Raw genomic sequence first — 19,045 nt, 5'->3', positions numbered from 1 at the left:
CTATAAAGCACACTTCTCTAAAATAAAGAGGTTTAAATACAATAAGATAATATAATAAACTTTATTAATTGCATGGATAAAATATTTATTAAGCACGTATTATCATTAGGCTCTTTGCTAAAATACAACCCAACCAATTAGAACTTATAGTTTAATGGGAAGACAGACATAATTATAAACAAAACCCATAACTGTAAGTTGTATATGATGAGGAAAAATAATAACAGACAGATTGGGTGTAATTTGAATTGGAGCATTAGGACAGTTCTTTCTGAGGAAGATAAAAAGAAGAAGACTATTATTAGCATGATACAAAGTTAAATGACATAAGTAACATAAAAGTTATAAAAAGTACAATAAAATTTTAAAGGATGAAAAATAATGTTTGTGTGAATTTGATGAACACTGTCATATTTGACAATCTTGAAGCATGCACACAACTTTAGTAAGATGCAAGAAAGAATATTCTAAAAGAATGGTCTTTATATACCTTTTCATTGTAAAAAGATGGGATATATTTAAACGATATAATGCTGTTGTAAGGTCATTCCTGTAAAAAAGTAATGGGATGGCTGGCAAGTCCAGACCAGATTGCTAAGAACCTAGTTCATCATGATGCAGCTTTGGGAATATAATTTAAAAGATCAGTGTCAACCACAACTGGTTTCTGCCTTCAGTCCCTCAAACCAATAGGTCCTAGTTGAGTCACTCCACTTGTCTTTCACATTTACCCCCACAACTCTGACTTCCTTTTTTAATTTTTTTTTAATTTTTTTTTTTATTTTTTTCAGGGAGCTTCTGGGCACAAGTCTGACCTCTAGCTGTAGACACAACACAGGCTCAAACTAGAATCCTTTTACCTTAGCATAGCTTTCATTCCACATTTATCTCTCTCACTTTTTTTTTTCCAAATAAATTATCTAAAACCAATAATTAAGAAAAAAAATCAAGAACAAAATTGTATTTGTAGTGAAACTACCTTAGGGCTTAGCTCACTGTAGTCTTGAACTCCTGAACTCAAGCAGTTTACCTGCCTCAGCCTTCAGGGTACTTAGAACTACAGGTGTGTGCTACCACAGTGGGTTTCTTTCTTTCTTTCTTTCTTTCTTTCTTTCTTTCTTTCTTTCTTTCTTTCTTTCTTTTTCTTTTTAAATATTTTTTGTAGCGTTAGGGTCTCACTATGTTGCTCAAGTTGGTCTTGAACTCCTGGCCTCAAGTGATCCTCTTTCCTCAGCCTCCTGAGTTACTGGAATTACAGGCAAGAGCCATCTCTCCAGGTCCCCCAAAATTAAATTTCTACCTAGCCTGGGACATAGCCCTAGACATTCACCTATAGGACTTAACTTGCAAATTAATATTTTAGGGTTTCTAAATATCTTTAAAATAAGTAAAAATCAATAAAAATGCAATAATTAATTTTTAAGAAGAGAAAGGGAAACTATAGGAAAAGAACAATTAAATAAAATAAGTAAACCACCCTATGTAATTGTTACCTCAGAGTGGGTAACCAATTTCTATGAATTTCATGTAATTATCTGTTAATTTTTACAGAAAAAAATAATTTTACAGAAAAAAATTAACAGATAGCTACATCTGCAGGGCATAAACACAAATTGTAATTTCACCATCTCAAGGAACACATAAGAAAACGAGAGAATTGTCATATTGTCTGGCAAAGCTCAGGAAAAGAGTAGAATACAATCATAAAAGTATGAAAAAGATATCCAGGATCCAAAATGGGCAAAAATAAATAAAAATGTTTTTAAAGAAAGTTAAAAGGAGTTAAGGAGAAAATGACTGATATAAAAAAAGATTAGCAAAAAAATAGTCAAAAGGAACACAGAAAATAAATACAGGTGAAAGAAAACATATCTATTTTTTAAAAGACTAATTAATAAGTGATATGGAGAAAACAGTAGAAGTGAAACATAGATAAGGAGAGCTAACATTTGTAAAAATGTATTCCCGTGTAATAAAAGAGAAATAATGAAACAAAACTAATAGTTTTAAAAAGATTATATAGTAATCCTCCCTTATTCAGGGTTTCAGTTACTCATGGTCAACCATGGTTTGAAAATATTAAATAGAAAGTTCCAAAAATAAACAATGTCTAAGTGTTAAATTGCATACTGTTCTGAGTAGTATGATGAAATCTCCCACTGTCCTGCTCCATCCTACCCAGGACATGAATCATCCCTTTCTCCGAGATATCCGTGCTCACCTGCCCTGTCCCTGAGTGGATGTCTCAGCTCATCTCAGTGGCAGTCAAATCTTACCAGATTGACCCTGGCATGTTGCACTGCATGTGTTCAAGTAAATCTTATTTGATTTAATAGTAGCTCCAAAGATCTAGAGAAATGTTGCTGGTAATTTGGCTATGCCAAAAGGAAGGTGTAAAGTCATTCTTAAGGGAAAAAGTCAAAGTTCTCTACTTTGTAAGAAAAAAACAATTGAATGTTGTGGTTGCTAAGATCTACAGTAAGAACAAATCTTCTATTTGGAAATTGTGAACGAGAAAAAATAAATTCGTGCTAGTTTTCTTAAACTGTAAAAGTAATGGCTACAGTAGATGATAATTAAGATGGAAAAGCATATATATATGGCTTAGTACTACTTGAGGGTCTTGGAAAATATCCCCTGTAGATGAGGTGGAACTACTGTAATCTAAAAAAGGCTTGAATCTGCATCTTGAAAAGATAGCATCATGTCCCAGAGAAAAAATGGTCCCAAGCTGTCAACACTGCAGGTTTCTCAGTAAGTTTGCTTGATACCAAACATAAAATCCTATGCTTTAGACAACCAGGCCAAAAAAAAAAAAAAAAACAAGTTCTTTCTACTGAAATTAACAGGATGAAATAAAGCTATTGTTGGAATTCTTTTGTAGAGCCTTTACTGCTAGATTAAAATGGAAAAAATACCTCCAAAGTACTCAAGGGAAGGAATTACGATCCAAGGAATTTATATTGAGTTAAATCATCTTTTAAGAATAAAAGCAATAAAAGTTTTTGAATACACAAGAAATATTTTCATGAATTTTTTTCTGATCTAAATAGCAAAGATCAACATGAGTCAATCAAAAATGACTAGAAAAACCTCTAGAGTAGGAAAGAATTTATGCATTTATCTATAGATGTAAGATTCAAACTGATGTGACGTTTGGGATGAAGAAACAGAAGGTATGTGTTTAATGCCTTAATATAGAAATGATATAAACATCAAGGTTTGAAGAAAGAGGATAAAAAATCAGGAAGTATGTAGAATACTGACTTTTTTAATAATTAGAAATCCGAAAAAGATGGAACTCACTAATGTCCAGTACATACACGAGTCAGTAAGATAATTTTAAAAGAGAAAACTTTTCAGATAATACTACAAAACGATCCTCTTTGCTATATATAAGATAAACCTGACACAAAGTGATTCATATAACTTTTTAATGTGTGGAGATATAGACAATTCAAACATAAAGAAGCAGAGTTTACTATATTAATAGCAAACAAGTATATATTTAGGCCAAAACTATTAACTGAGACAAATCAGAGCTCTTTATAACTTTAATGGGTACCAATAACACTGAAGATAAACTAGTAATGACTATATATCACATGAGAGCTTCAATATACATAAACATATCTGTAGAAAATACAAGGAAAAACAGAAACACATTAACAAAGAATATTTAATTTTACTTCTCTGGGTCCTTGACAGAGTATTTAAAGACATAAAATATATACTTCTAGTAAATGATGGAGCTAGATTTAAACTTATTATCACCGGCTCTAGAAACTAAGCTTATTCCCAGCATACAACAGTATGATACTACAGTGCCCCTTGGCTGATGCCAGTGAACATAAATTTATGTATTTGGAGGTGAAATAAAAAATCTCTGACTCAGATAAGAAACATACGAAAATAACAGGTCTTGGAGGTTTAAGAAGGAAAGAAAATAAAATAATTGTATCAAAAAGAGATTGTAGCATGAGGACACTTACTGTAATTCGCAATAGTGCTAAGAGCCTACATCAGATCAATTGGGATGACACCAGAGCACCTGATATCTCCTGGAATCCAAGAGCAGAAAGTGAGTGCACTCAGGACAAACAAGTTCCTCACGCTATTACTGCATCTACTTTCTAGCTCTGTAATTATGGGATAACTCATCAACCTCTTCCTTTAACTTCCCTCTACTCTATTGCTCTCTTCAGACTGCTTTGCTCTGCCTCATTTGCACATAAGCTATTAATGACTACCCCCTTCCTGCATTGTGTGACTCCACAGTATGGGCATCAAAATAAAACTGATTAGAGTTTTCATGGTGCTACTCCAGATTCCAGGGCTTAGTTAGGGTCATGAGATCAGATTTATTTCATGCTGATCTGGTGGGAGACAAGGCAGGATTAAGTTTGGGTACAGTGGCTCATGCCTGTAATTCCAGCACTTTGGGAGGCTGAGGCAGGCAGATCATGAGGTCAGGAGTTTGAGACCAGCCTGGTCAATAAGGTGAAACACCCTCTCTACTAAAAATAAAAAAAGAAAAAAAAAACAGCTGGGCGTGGTAGCATGCACCTGTAGTCCCAGCTACTCAGGAGGCTGAGGCAGGATAATTGCTTGAACCCAGTAGGTGGAGATTGCAGTGAGCCCAGTTGGCACCACTGCTCTCCAGCCTGGGTGACAGAGTAAGACTCTGTCTCAAGAAAAAAAATAAACAAGTAAACCTAGCTGCAATAGCAGACTCTCAAAACTCCAGTGTCGGTGTTGACACCATTTTACAAATACAGTAATTCAAATCATTTATTAAAATTTATTTAAAAATTATAACATTATTATTGATATGTCCATATTTCAATGATGCTGTCACAATCTTTTTGTTTAAATACACCTTGCAAAACAAAAGCTAAGAGAAAATGTCTTTTTACCCAAAACAATCCACTGAGTTTTTTTTCCATGAGAATTTAAGAGTTATAATTTTAAAATTCCAACAGAAATTGTGGTTTGTTGCAGGTGGACATGACTGAGAATGAGAGTGTTCCTGTAGGTAAGTGCATATGATTCTCCTTAGACCGATATATTACAGTATTCTTAGACTACTGGGAGTTAACAATCTAGTTAAACTGAAATAAAAGGGAAATGGTTGGGAGATTCTGCCAAATCTTCTCAAGTATAATATTACATCTTTGGCTTTATATTTTTAGTCTATGTCTATTTTTCTAAAATACAAAGAAAAATAAAATTATTTTTGTTCAAAAATTATTGTAAAGCCAAATAAAGAAGCTCTCTAGACATCTCTGCTACTAATCCCCCATACTTCTAACAAAACAGAAATAATATGGTTCTTAATTTTCTTTAGAAAATCAATTAATATATTAATAGATACACAGAAAAATTGAATATTATTTATAGAATTAAAACAAAAGCATTTCAGACAGAAGATATTTATTTCTATTTGTTGCAAAACTGCTTTAGTATGAGACCTCCTCCATCTAAAATAATTTTAACTGAACCAAGTAAAGACTGGCCGTGTTAGCAACAGGGAGAGACCATGTTGATTTTATAGCACCCATGATACCAATCATCGGAGACAGAACATTTAATAAGAGTGTAAAATCTTTTTGTTCCTGGTGCAACAATGTACATGATCAAAAATCTTGTTAAAAACATTAGTATTCTCTAAACAAACAAAGTAAACACTATTTTTTCTTTACATGTTCCTGAATATTTCCTACTGAGTTTTTCTCAATAGTATTTCCTTAAAAAAAAAAAAATCTGTTGGATATTGAACAATAACTACCAGGTCAGAATCAAAGGGGAAAAGTCATGAGTATAGTTGTAGATTTAGATGGAGTCAAAAATGTGACAATGAATGAAACTATCCAGAGAGAGCAAATACAGAAAAAAAGGCAAACAATGAAACTTAGAGAAATGTATACTTAAGAGTTGAACAAAAGAAAAATGTCTGGAAAAGACATGCATTTCTCATACTTAAACAAATAGAAAGTGTTGTAGTAAATCATGTTTGGTTGCCTGACACAGTGTGTGGCAGAAAACAATCAATTTAAAAGTCAAGTTATGCTTTATATTCAAGTCGACAATTTCAAAGTCAAATATATATATAAAAGTAACATGCCATGTTAATTAATCACAAGTAAATAAATAAGTAGAAAAATTATCATGAAGCATAAACTTGAAAAAAGTTTGCGCACCTTCTGGGAAATCAGTAATTTAAAAATGATAGAAATCCTATCAATAAGTAGGCTAACATAGTTAGCCTCAGCTGACTTCATGATCTGGAAATAGATACCTATTATATTTTTCATTAGATTAGCAATCTCTAAAGATAAAAATGTAGAAGACTAACTTCAGCTTTTACTCAATTAATTATAGAAGAAAAAATTAAATGTAGAAAGTTTCTAGAAATAGAATAAAATGCATTTAAAGTGGAAAATCTGTTATGAATAAAATATTATGGTAAAGCTAATTTGTAGATTTTTATGTCTATAGTTTTTTTCAATCAGAAAACATCAAATTTTTAAGAGAAGATAGTTCTTTTTCATCTTAAACAGGAAACAATAAGCAAAATAAAAAATATTTTTAACTAGCCTATATGTGTATAATTTATATTTTTACTCTGAGATATGTTAAGTGAGGTGATGTATATCTAAAATAAGTAATCTAATTTTATTAGGCTAGAATATAACATTATGCATAACCTTACTATACTTTCATAACAAACTTTAAAAATTTTGTCTTTTATGCTTTAATCTTAGCTTTTACTGAAAGACTTTTAAAAATATCAACATAAAGAAATTAATTTGAACATTAGTTGGTTTTCAAATACACATTCATAATGTGAATAGATATTCTAGGAAAGTGAATACCATCTTCACTCTTTGAGAGTACACAATCACAAAAAGTAACCTCAAAACAAACCATATGTACATTAACTAGTTAACAGATGAAGAAAATTTGGTATGTACAAAAATGGGATGCTATTGGGCAGTGAAATGATGCTACAGTATGGTGATCCTAAAAACATTATGCAAAGAAAAATAAGCAAGACACAGAAGACTACATGTTGCATGATTCTATTTATGTGAAATTTCCAAAAAAAGCAAAGATAGAGAGACAGAAAATAGGCTAGTGGCTGCCTTGGATTGGTAGCCTTGGGTGAGAAATGAGAGGACTACTAAGTGGACACACGGATTCTTTCTGGAATGATGAAAATATTCTAAACCTGGAGTGTGGTGATAGTTTACCCGATATAAATTGATTGATATATATTAAAAAGCAAAACAAAACAAAACAAATTTGTGAAAAGTTATTGACCTATATACTTTTCTTTTCAGAGATGGGGTCTTGCCCTGTCATCAGGCTGAAGTGCAGTGGTACGATCTCAGTCACTGCAACCTACACCTACTGAGTTCAAGCAATTCTCCTGCCTCAGCCTCCTGAATAGCTGAGAATACAAGCACCTGCTACCATGCCCGGCTAATTTTTGTATTGTTAGAAGAGATGGGGTTTCACCATATTGGCCAGGCTGGTCTCAAACTTCTGACCTTGTGATCTGCCTGCCTCAGACTCCCAAAGTGCTGAGATTACAGGTGTGAGCCACTGAGCCTGGCCATTAACCTATATACTTAAAAGAATTTTATGGTATGTAAATTATACCTCAACAGAGCTATTTAAAGGGAGTTGCATTATATACACATTTATACTTTCCAGATATTAATAAAAAATGAAAAATTTTGTATGTTGCTATGAAGTTAACAGTTCATAGCAAAACACAAACTTCAATTCTTAGTTTGTCTTAATTTTAAGTATCATATATAATACACAATAGATTTTAAATAATATGAGAAATAGTTTTAAACTGGCTGATTATGTTCACCTATCATTAAAACTAAAAGATGATTAAAAAATATCATCTAGTTACTACCTGGAACATATTTTTTAATGATAATAATTTAACATATGCATTTAATTATGTAGTCTATATATACTTCTAACTGTAAAAGTAGCCCCTAAAACACCACTAGGCTTTTTCATCCTATAAATGTTCTTATAATTGTAAAACATTTGAAAGACTGAGTAACTATTTCAAGTAAATCCAAAGCTAAATATAATGCAATGGCTAAAACTTTCTACAAAATTTAAGGTCTAATATGTATTCATTCAAGATTTAAAATTTCATACAATCATTGAAGTATTATGTATTCCTTTTTCTCATCTTATATCAAACAAAACATATCAAGTGCATTTATAAATTAGAAATGATTTCAGTGACCTATAGCAAAAAGACTAAGAACTGTGATAACTGTTTTGACATTAATAATGTTTTGGAGGCACAAGTGTTTTTTTCTTTTGTTTGTTTTTATAATTGTTGTTGCTTATACTGGAGAAAGAAAATTGATCATTTGTTTTTCGGACTTGTCTCTTATAATACAGAGCTTGAAAGGACTTTAAGATAACATTTCAACAGCAACCTCATAATAACTTGACTATTTAATTTGTTTTTCTTACCCAAAGACAACAGCACTAGATAAAATGAAGGGAAATCACAAGGTGTGTTTACATATATATCAATGTTTTTTTAATTTACATTTATATAATAAAAAAATTGATGGTTATACTTTAGAAATATCCTTAATAAACAAAAGAAAATGCTTTATTACTGAATTTTGCCTCATGATCATATAGGATAAAATTCATGTGTAAGAATAATGCAAGTGTATACACATATATCCATATCTATGTTGGGTTGCCTATCAATGAATGGACTTGCCTGCCATGTTTGTGTTGAGCCTGTGTCTCACTGTCCCTCTTGTCAGTCCATCCATGTTTTTCTGCCCTGTATGCCCATTTGTGCTTGTCTACCTGTCTATCCATCCATATCTCTCTGTGGTATGTTTTACACTGTCTTTCAGTTTGCCTGCCTCTGTCACAGGGTCTGACTAGTCCTGTCCCATTCTAAAGGTCTATTTGTTATTTTGTCACCACATGTGTTTATCAGCCTGTCTCTGAGTACCTGTAAGGCTGTCTGTATTGGTCTCTAAGTATGTATTTATCTGGCTACATGTCTGTCTATGACTCTATCTATGTGTATATACATGCAGATTTTTTCTTTAATGTAGATTTAGTAAATACTACCTTTAAAAATCATTACTTTTTTCTTAAGAGATTAGTGTGCATATTATCATTTGTGTGTGTATGTATCTCTCAAGTACCTGCCAACTCTATAGGACCAATCTACGTAATGGTAGGATCTAGAGTTTAGTCACATTTTTCAAAAGCCAGCTTCTTTTAGCCTATTAAAAACTACCCTCTATTTCATTCTGCCTCTATATTATGAGCAGACCCCTAATGAAAAGCAAAACAAAACAAAACAAATGACCAAAAAACCTGTGACAGGTATATGCGGATATCTATACCTCAGGCCTCTGCTTTCTCATTACCCTTCTCCTAAAGAAAAGCTGTGAAGGTTTTACATGCAATTGTAGCACAACGCTACATTTCCATCATACCTCTACCTCATGGCTTATGTGGGTATTTACTAAAGGTTTAAAGATTATTAAAGGAGTTTTAATATAAAAATAACACTTGAAACTAATGCTAAATACCACTGATCTCAAGGCAAAAAGAGAATATATAATAACTCAATGTTCAGAAATTTATCTTATGAGCACATCTCCCTTTCCAAGTTTGTTTTCAAGATCCAGCCCCCCAACCACTGTTGACAACCAATGACGAGTACACATTTTTCAATAACTGGCAATGCTCTTCTTCATTTCTACATGCAAATTCTACTTATTCTCATAAAGATCTCCATTTTCCTTGAATATTCCCAATGTTGAACTCACAATGCTAATCAAAAAGAAGAGAGGAAAATCCCAGTAGATAATTTCTAAAGCTCAAATCATTCTGTGAGGAACCATACTGTGTAGAGAGAGGGTGTCAGAAAGCTATAAGATCAACCACAGAGGGGTTTAATTCTACAATTTCTATACACTTAAGGGTCTATTTGTGATGGGATAAAAAAGATGATTCTCAACATTCTTTCTGTGGACTAAAAATCTGCTTTTCAATCTCCTGTAAGGCTTAAAATACATACAAACATGCATGACATAAATGTGTAAAACCCTCATATCACACATTTGCATCCCTACTCACATGTGAACATAAAACCATTTTAAAGATAGTAAATCTAAATTCATATTAACTAAAAACAATTTAAATGCAATGTAATGTACATCGTTATTCATGTGTCCAAATAAAAATAGCTAAAGAAATTTTGCTTTGCTTTTGTTCTCCTATGTTCAGAAGCCTACTAAAGACTAAGATAACAGGGTCCATGGAAACAATTTTTTAAATCATAACAGTGATTTAGTATAATATCAATCATGCATATGTAAAAGCATACATTTTAATTACATGATTGATAGATAATTAAAATTTGGAATTATTAAGGCTATTTACATTGTTCGATTTGGGCAGGTGATTGACAATCTTTCTTTATGATGATTATATTTCTTGTATTGGATATGGTTATCTGACAATATCACAAACATTCTATTATGAAAATGAGGTGACAGAAGAATAATTTATGAGGGAGGTCAAGTGTACTTACATCACATGGTGGTGCTGGCCTACTTTTCAAAGATATTCTGCCAAATTCAAATTTGGCAAGAAAATACAACTCATTTCTACAAAAAATACTGTGGGCATATCAGACGCATCAATTAACTTAAAAAGGAAAACCCAGGAATTTACACAACATCATATGCTTCTTAGAAATAAAGTAGAATTACCACTTGGCAAAGATTTCCCTTAAGCATGTCCCTCCACAAAACCATTCAAGTCTAGTCCCTGTTGATGATGTTAAAATAACAATAAATAATTGAATATTTATAACTACTTGTCAGTTTGGCTTATTCATTATTTCTCCACATAACCTGAATTATTAAACTAAGCATGAACTTATTTACTTGCAAAATTAAACACAAAATGTTCATGACTTTCAAATTACACCATTTTGTTTCTTAGATTTTCTACAATAAGTCTAACTTATTTATCCATACTCATTCACCATAATATTTTAAAGAAAAAAAAGTGCTAAAAAGATAAATCATATACTCTATGGGAAAAGATAAACAGAAATCACATAATTAACTAGAATAACATACCTGTGATTTACATAAAAATGTAAATGGGATTCAAATAAGCACCATGTTATTTTTCCTCTTTTTCACTTACAGTGCTATGTGATACATATTTTTCTACATTTGTAGAGCTTTTATTACAGTAAACATAAAACTCTGCCATGGTTTGAGAGCCATTAGAGTATAGTGGTTAAATGTGAAATTGTGGAACAAAGATTCTGATCCCAAACCTTAGCTAACCACATAACCTACTTATGCTAAGTAATCATGGACAGTTGCTTTATCTTTCTTGATGTCCACATCAGTAAAATGCTTATAATAGCAAGTACTCTGAAAGATTGCTAGTAGAATGAACATGAGAAAACACATGTTAAGTGTGTCAATAATCTTTACTCCACAGAATGTATTCAATATAAAAATGTTACAATGAATTTTTTCATATATTGTTTTAACATCAAAACTTCTAAGTGTCCAATAATAGTGAATTTAAAATACTGAAGTAGATATTTATATCAAATTGAGATATTGTAGGTATACTGGTGAAGAAATTGGTCTAGTTAATTTTTTAGGCTAAAAATCAATGCTGCCATCAGTAAATTAGACTATCTTGTACCATAAAATGGAAGTTTAGAAAATTTAGGACACACCTTACCAAAGTAGGAAATTTGATCAAATTTTGAAAGGCTTTGAAAGACCTTGAATATCCTAGGATAGAATAAATTATGCTCCTTGGCCAAATTTGGCCTAAGAATAATTTTTATATTTTGAAGAGTCAAAGAGAGGGAGGAGAAAGAGAACAAAGAATAATATGCAACAGAATCTTATGTGGCCCACAAAGTCAAACATTTATTGTATTACTTTGCCAGGACCCCCATAACAAAGTACTACAGACTAGTGGCTTAAATAACAGGAGTTTATTTTCTTTCAATTGAAGAGTTAGAAGTCTGAAATCAAGGTGTCAGCAGGTTTGTATTCTTCTGAGGCCTCTCTGCTTGGCTTGTAGATGTTCATCTTCTTCCTGTGTCTTCACATGGTCTTCCCTCTGTGTAAGTGTGTGTCCAAATACCCTCTTAGGATACCCATCCTATTAGATTAGATCCAAGCCTAATGACTTTGTTTTAATTCTCTCACTAATGAACCTATCTACAAATATAGTCACATTTTGAGATACTGGAGGTTAAGTCTTCAATATATAAATTCGAGGGGGATGCAATTCAAACCAACTTTCTTGCCTTTTTTTTTTTTAAACAAAAAGTAATTACCAGCAGCCTGTGTTCTGGAAGACTGAGGAGGGTGCACTTGACAACTGAGAAGTATTTTCCTAGCACCTCCTTTACTATTTGTTTGAAATTATATGTAAATTGAATCACTCAATTTAGAGATTTGCTTTCCCATTACAAATTTGTTTGGCTTATATTACTTAGCATAATGTCCTCCAGGTTCATATATATTGTCACAAATGACCGAATTTCTTTCTTAATGTTTCATTGTGTACATATACAACATTTTCTTTATGCATTCATCCAACGATGGATACCTATAAATATCTACATATTTATAGATCTATATAGATAAATATATAAATATGTTTATATTTATATATAATGGATTTTTTAGATGGATGGATGGATGGGTAGATAGATAGATAGATAGATATTTGCTGAGAGAAAAGTGCCTCAAGGAATTAGTGGCCAAGCCAAACCAACATTTTGAGCCAAAGGGGCAGCAAGGTTTAATATTATGGCAATATTTGCCTGGAGTTAGCCACAGACAGAAGAAGAAAGTCGGTGAGCACAAATCTGGAACCACAAAGTAAGTCTGGAAACCAAACTAAGTAACAGCAAACTCAACATCAGGGTTGGACCTGGATCTGATGATGTTATGATAGAAACAACAATAACCCATACTACTTTTTACTGCTTATATGAACAAGGTCATATAATAGTATTTTACAATTTTTTGTCATTTGATCCATATCACCACATGAATATGATGAATACCTACAATCTGCTTTCCCCAACCACCTCATACACATCTTTACAGATTAGGAAACACAGCTGAAATTATAATACAGGCTTTAGTCTCGTTAAACATTGGGTCAAAATATCCAAAAACAATAGAAGAACTTCAAGAATCTTGTTATAAATGAAGTCAGATGCCTAAAATATCTCCTTATTGGTAGGTAGTATTTGTAGATTTATTACAGGATTGGCACTGTCAAAAGACACTGATTCTAAAGAAAACAAACACAAACTAGAATAGTTCATTAGCAGGTACTTGCTTTTGTGTCCACATTTTGACCTAGCTAGAATATGCTAGATACTGTCCTGTAATGGACTTTCAAAACAATTACTTGGTGGTTCTCTTTTGTACAGAGGACTTTTGTACATGTTTCCAAATATCAATACTAAAAGTAAAGACAGACGTGTTATGTTGAATTTATCTCCCCATATAATTCAAAATCTTAAGGAAGTTTTCTGTGTATTTTTAACTTAATATGGGGTATATCTGAGAAATTCAGACGTAGAATTTTTCAGTAGTCTTGAGATCCAATAAAAACAGTTTCTAGCATGGATACTATTTTTGTAAAGATTTAAATTCACAGTTAAGGTCAACATCTGGCTGAATTTAACATTCACATTTGACAGTTTTATTCTCATTAAAAAAAGGTTTAGCATTTCTTCAAAGCAGAAGCTTTTATTTTAATAAAGGTCTTCATATATTTGCTTTGTTCCTTGAGGGGTAGATTGGCATGCTTGAACTACTCTGTGCAGTTAGAATTTAAGGCCATCTCACTAGATAAGCCACTGTAGCAAAATAAAATGCAAATGAAAAGGGCAAAGGGCAAAGTATAATGAGCAAGAGGATTTATTGTCTTGTCTACTATTGCCATATCCTTTGGGAAAATGTAAAAGTGGGAAATGAGAAATAGTTCTCTTTCCTTTCTCTGGTAAATTATGGTTGATAATTCAGCTATTTGATAACTGTATAGAATATGCTAACTGATTTCCCAAACTAGTTACTCTTCAATTTTATCTACACACATGTATCCATAGGTACTTTGGTTGCAAACAGCATCCATATGCTCAATGCATTATTTTTACTACTGAAACTACTAAATAGACCTGTGATAATACACATGTACACAGCCAAAATCCCCCTACATGTGCACACATGCACACACACACACACACACACACAATTAAAGAGTCAAATTAATTTCAACTAGAATATCTTTATGAGAAAATATGTGAAAAAAATTCATGCAAAAATATATACCATTTATTGAGAATATGCTATGCACAAACTACGTATTTGTTATTTAATGTTTGTGGTCTCCACTACCCACAAGAATGTAAAAGTTAGATACCACTAGTGCCATTATACAGATAATGAGACAGAGGTGTATACAGATAAATTAAACTAGCTTAACAGATTTAAACTTACTTTGTCTTACTCCCAGTCCTATTTTCTGTTTACTGTAACACTTTGACATATGGAATATAGCTAATGGAGAATTTGAAAACAACTGGATATCAGCCTGGAATCCTCTGTAAAGATGAATGCAAGTCATTGACTGAATATATGATGTTTCATGCCTCACATGCACATAAGCAGCAACTAAAGAGCCAGACTTCATTTCTTCCCTCTGTATGTACCAATTAGAGATCCTGAAATATTAATAAACTGGCTGATTTAGGAGAGAATACCATTACATAATTTTTTCTACATGTTGCTTGGAAGCAACAAACATATCATGGGCACTCAATAAATGTTATTTAACAGCAACTAATAAAATGAAATTATGGTAATATATTTTGTAATAAACTCACCATAAGATGAAGCAAAGTAAGTTTTAGTGCTAAACCTGGAAGCTGAGCAGATTTCAATGGCTGGGTAGGTGAGTGAATCCTATGGGGACGCAAGAGACGCTAACATGATTGTGATAGAAAAGATTAATAAGAGGTCAGATATATAAAAGTTTTTATTGCAGTTTGACAACTGGAGCTGCCCTTCCTGATTTTCATATGTGTTATATTCATCTAACATTCAAAAGGCAAATTAAAGGATATTTTGCTAAGCTGATACCCTAGCTGTTCCACACTCAAACATGAAGTGACTCTATTTCATTATCCATTGGCATCATCATTGGTATGATTTTGAAAGAACATAAAATATGCTCCCTGAAATACTGTCTTTTTTCCCTCCTGTGTCTCCTCTAGCACATTGTTTGAGATTTTCAGAAGAGTCAGTTGTAAGTTTTTTTTTAAAAAAAAAAGTAAAGAAGGAGAGAGGATGTTAAATCACTGTAACCTCTGAAAGTCATAAGCCATTGAATTGTAAAACTCTAAGACATTCAGGAGTATATGTAGTTTCAGAAAGTGCACTTCTGTAGATTTAAATCAGAGCTGCAAGTTATTGGGGGAGAAACCAGACTGGGAGCAATCTCACTTTTTTATGTTTTAAAGTAAGTGGAGGAAAAAGGTTCCACAAAGGAGAGAAAGCTTGCCAAATGGAGGAACCCGTAGGGAAACTTTAAGACTCTGTTCCTCAATTCCTGTAAAGTTCATGAAAAAAAGAAGCACTTAAAAGTACTCTTTGAGGACTCTATACTCTTTTCTCTTTTCCATTTTTTTTTTTGCTTTTTACAATCCCTGTGAGGATAAGAGAAAATGCACTTAAAGTTACTATTTGGGTGACTCAATCCTTCTCTCTTTCCTTTATTCTTCTAATAGTCTTTCCAATGCTCCAAAGAAATTAGAACACACTTAACAAGTGCTCTTGTGAAGCTCAGCCACCATTTCCTCTCTTGAAACTGTTATTAACCCACTGAAGGGAACACAAACTCTGTTCCAGTCCAAATACAGCAGCAGGTACACCATATTCCAGGTCAAATATACTTGTTATTCTAACCATTTTCATAGTCATTTTAACACAGAAAAACACCAATGACATGATAGATTTCACTCATCCTATTCACAAAGTAATAAAACATTAATAAAAAAATCAAAAGCCCTACTACTACATGTTTATAAGCTTACTGTGATTATTATATGCTTCTTTTCTATTCTACTCTCTCATTCTCTCTCTGATACAGAGCAAACACAGAAACCTTTAACTTTTCAGGAACAGACACAGAAGTCACCTTTGCTGTTCTAAGATATCATAAGTGTAATAGGATACATTTCAGTTTAGAATAGGCTTTCTCCCATTTTATTGGTTCTGTTGATATTCAGAAGTTTTTCAGCTTTTAACATTTTGCTTTGCTGAACAGTTATTGTACTTCTATGAAACGCATTGAGGTTTTCACTAGGAGAACAAAGTTAAATAATAATTTTACAGTGTATTTAACTAAAACTGCAGCAATCAATTTTAGTAAAATCCTTTCAAACTCAAAAATAAATATCTTTAAGGCAAACAAAGTATATCAACATAATATCCTCCAAAATACTTCAACTGAAGTTTCTTTAAATTAAATACTTTCATCATTTAAATATTTATATATCATATGCATCCATTTTATCAAAATAAATAAAAGCATTTGATACGAAGTTTGTATTGGGGAAAATATAGAGAAAATATTATGGTTGTTTTAAAAGATTCAAAAATTCATATGGATAAGTGAGTTTCCAAAGTACATATTTTTCTTCATTATATTTTGCAGCTACAAAAGGAAAATCCTCAAGAGAATTAATATGAACTTATGATAATGCAGCCTGCAGCACGGTTTTGTTATGATTTTTCCTGTTTCTGCTGACAATGCAATTCAAACTATATTGTACTAATCTTTAGTAAAGGAATCAGATTATTTCACCTATAAACATGCAGCAATAAAGTGTCATTCTTTAGTCAATACTGACTACTTAACATCTTTCTCTTTTTACAGGTTTGGATCCCTAGCTCATTAGATTATTACCTGATAAAGAAGAGAAGGTAATGAATTGAGAAAATAACTACGTACCTTCAGAGAAAATCTGCCCGATAACAATAATCCATTAGAAAACTGGCAATATCCTCTGATCTATTGCCCGCAAAGCCATGACTTGATGGAGAGTTTCATTCCCTGGGCTCAGTTCTCCAGAAGAAAATCAGCACAATTTAAATATTTCTTGGAATGTGACAGCTCTCTAGATCCCGGGTTGCATTCTGTTCCCCTGGGACGGCAATCTGGTGTTCCTGTGTGCATAGAGCAGTGAAGATGAATTGAAAACACTTGAGATAAATTAGGAATGGCTAAGTTAAAATTGTCTCTGCTCCAGACTCTCTCATCTGCAGTCTGCAAGCCTGTTTTTCTGTGAAAAAGCTAGATGGCAGGCTGCCTCAGTAAGTTCTTCTTAAGCGACAGAGAGCATTTTCAATGAAGAAAAATTCTCCCATTATCTAAGCTAATGTGACTGCTGCTAAATCTAGTTTTTAAAGTGTCTGCTGGCATGAAATTCATTTTCACTATTGCTTTCTTTCAAACTAGTTTAGAATCCATACTATCAGGCTATATACAGTTCTATCTAACAGAAATATTTGAAGTTTCAGTTTATAAATTAAATCTTATCTCTTTTTTCAGTTTAACAGTCATTTACGTATAGGAAATTGTCTCTTTTGTCCCCAAAGATATTTTATTGTATTTTATAATATGCAGAAGGTTTTGTTTTAAGTTGTGATACATCAATATGAATACCTGAATTTTTATTAACAATCACTTATTTTAATGCAGATTCAGAGAAGTATTGTCATGTTTAGAGGTCAGTCAAAATTCAGAAGTTATATAAAAATAGAAAAGGAAATTTCTAATCACAATATGTGACCAGAGAGGTAAATATAGACACTTTCAATATCCTCCTCAGGAAAATAAGATGTTCCAAATGAAACCAAGGCTCATAAATTATTTCTCTTCTAAATAAAAATGAGCCATTTTGACTTCTGTTGATTTCATTTCAGTGACATGTCATGATACAATAGTTTTTTCTCTAAGTTAGAAAATTATTTTAGCATTTCCATAATATTCTGGATTTGAGACATAAATACACTGTACTAGGTTTACTGGCAATACACAAACATTTAAAGTTTATCAGAATGTTTTGTTCCACTTCTTTACTTGTATTTGTCATACAAAACAATTTTTACATAATCAAAAAAGGACACTTACAAGCATCATAGTCCATGAAAATCTGTACATTAAAAAATCCCTGCTGGCCATAAAAACAATCTCATGTTTGCCATAGGATTCAACATGACAATCTGTAATGCTCCATGTCTATATGACAATTAAGCAAACTGTTGTTTCTATGACAAAATTAGGTCTACACATTGTGAGACAAACAATATAATCACCTGAGAGTCAACAAAAAAGTAAGTAAGAATTTTTCTTTTTTCTCCACCTACCCTATAGCTGTAGCTAATAACTTCATTCAGGGAAGTAGAGAGGAGAAAAAAAAGGAGAAATAAAATGAAACACCACAGCAAGATGCCTTCAAACCTTCTACCTCTTGAGAAGAGGCATCACTGGAGCTATTTCAGAAGAAACACAAGGAGATTGGAAAGAAGCAGCTTCAGTATTTCAGTTAGAAACTAAAATTATCTGGCATATTTTAAAGAAAGAAAGGAAGCAAGCAAGCAAGCAAACTATTTATTGGCCTCAATTGCTATTTCTAAAATTCCCATGGTGTTCAGTGCCTAAAGATATAAAAATCATCTAAAAAGATAAAAGTATATTTAATAATTGACAGTTGATTGAATATCTAACTGCATTGCACTGATGTGCATTGACTACCTTAATTAACATAATAAGAAACTACAGCAGTAAATGAGATTCTTTTTTCTTTTTTTAAGCATCGCAGGATGATTGATCCAAATGGCCAAATAGGAATAGCTCTGGAGTGCAGTTCCCAGCCAGA

The 19,045-nt window shown here is 32.3% G+C and overlaps 1 protein-coding gene across 6 annotated transcripts in view; it reads right to left on the bottom strand.

The window, feature by feature from the left end:
- Positions 1 to 17,425, bottom strand: part of MGAT4C (MGAT4 family member C) — an 852,077-nt gene extending 834,652 nt beyond the window's left edge. For all 6 annotated transcript variants that reach the window (XM_074402455.1, XM_074402457.1, XM_074402456.1 and 3 more), the window contains exon 1: positions 17,116 to 17,425. The gene's annotated coding sequence lies outside the window, so the exon portion shown is untranslated. The remainder of the gene's footprint in view (positions 1 to 17,115) is intronic.
- Positions 17,426 to 19,045: the final 1,620 nt, after the last annotated feature.

The sequence above is a fragment of the Saimiri boliviensis genome, chromosome 7 (genome assembly GCF_048565385.1).
Source record: "Saimiri boliviensis isolate mSaiBol1 chromosome 7, mSaiBol1.pri, whole genome shotgun sequence".
Lineage (NCBI taxonomy): Eukaryota > Metazoa > Chordata > Mammalia > Primates > Cebidae > Saimiri > Saimiri boliviensis.
The sequence above is the reverse complement of the archived record's forward strand: the minus strand, read 5'-3'. Positions and strand labels throughout refer to the sequence as shown.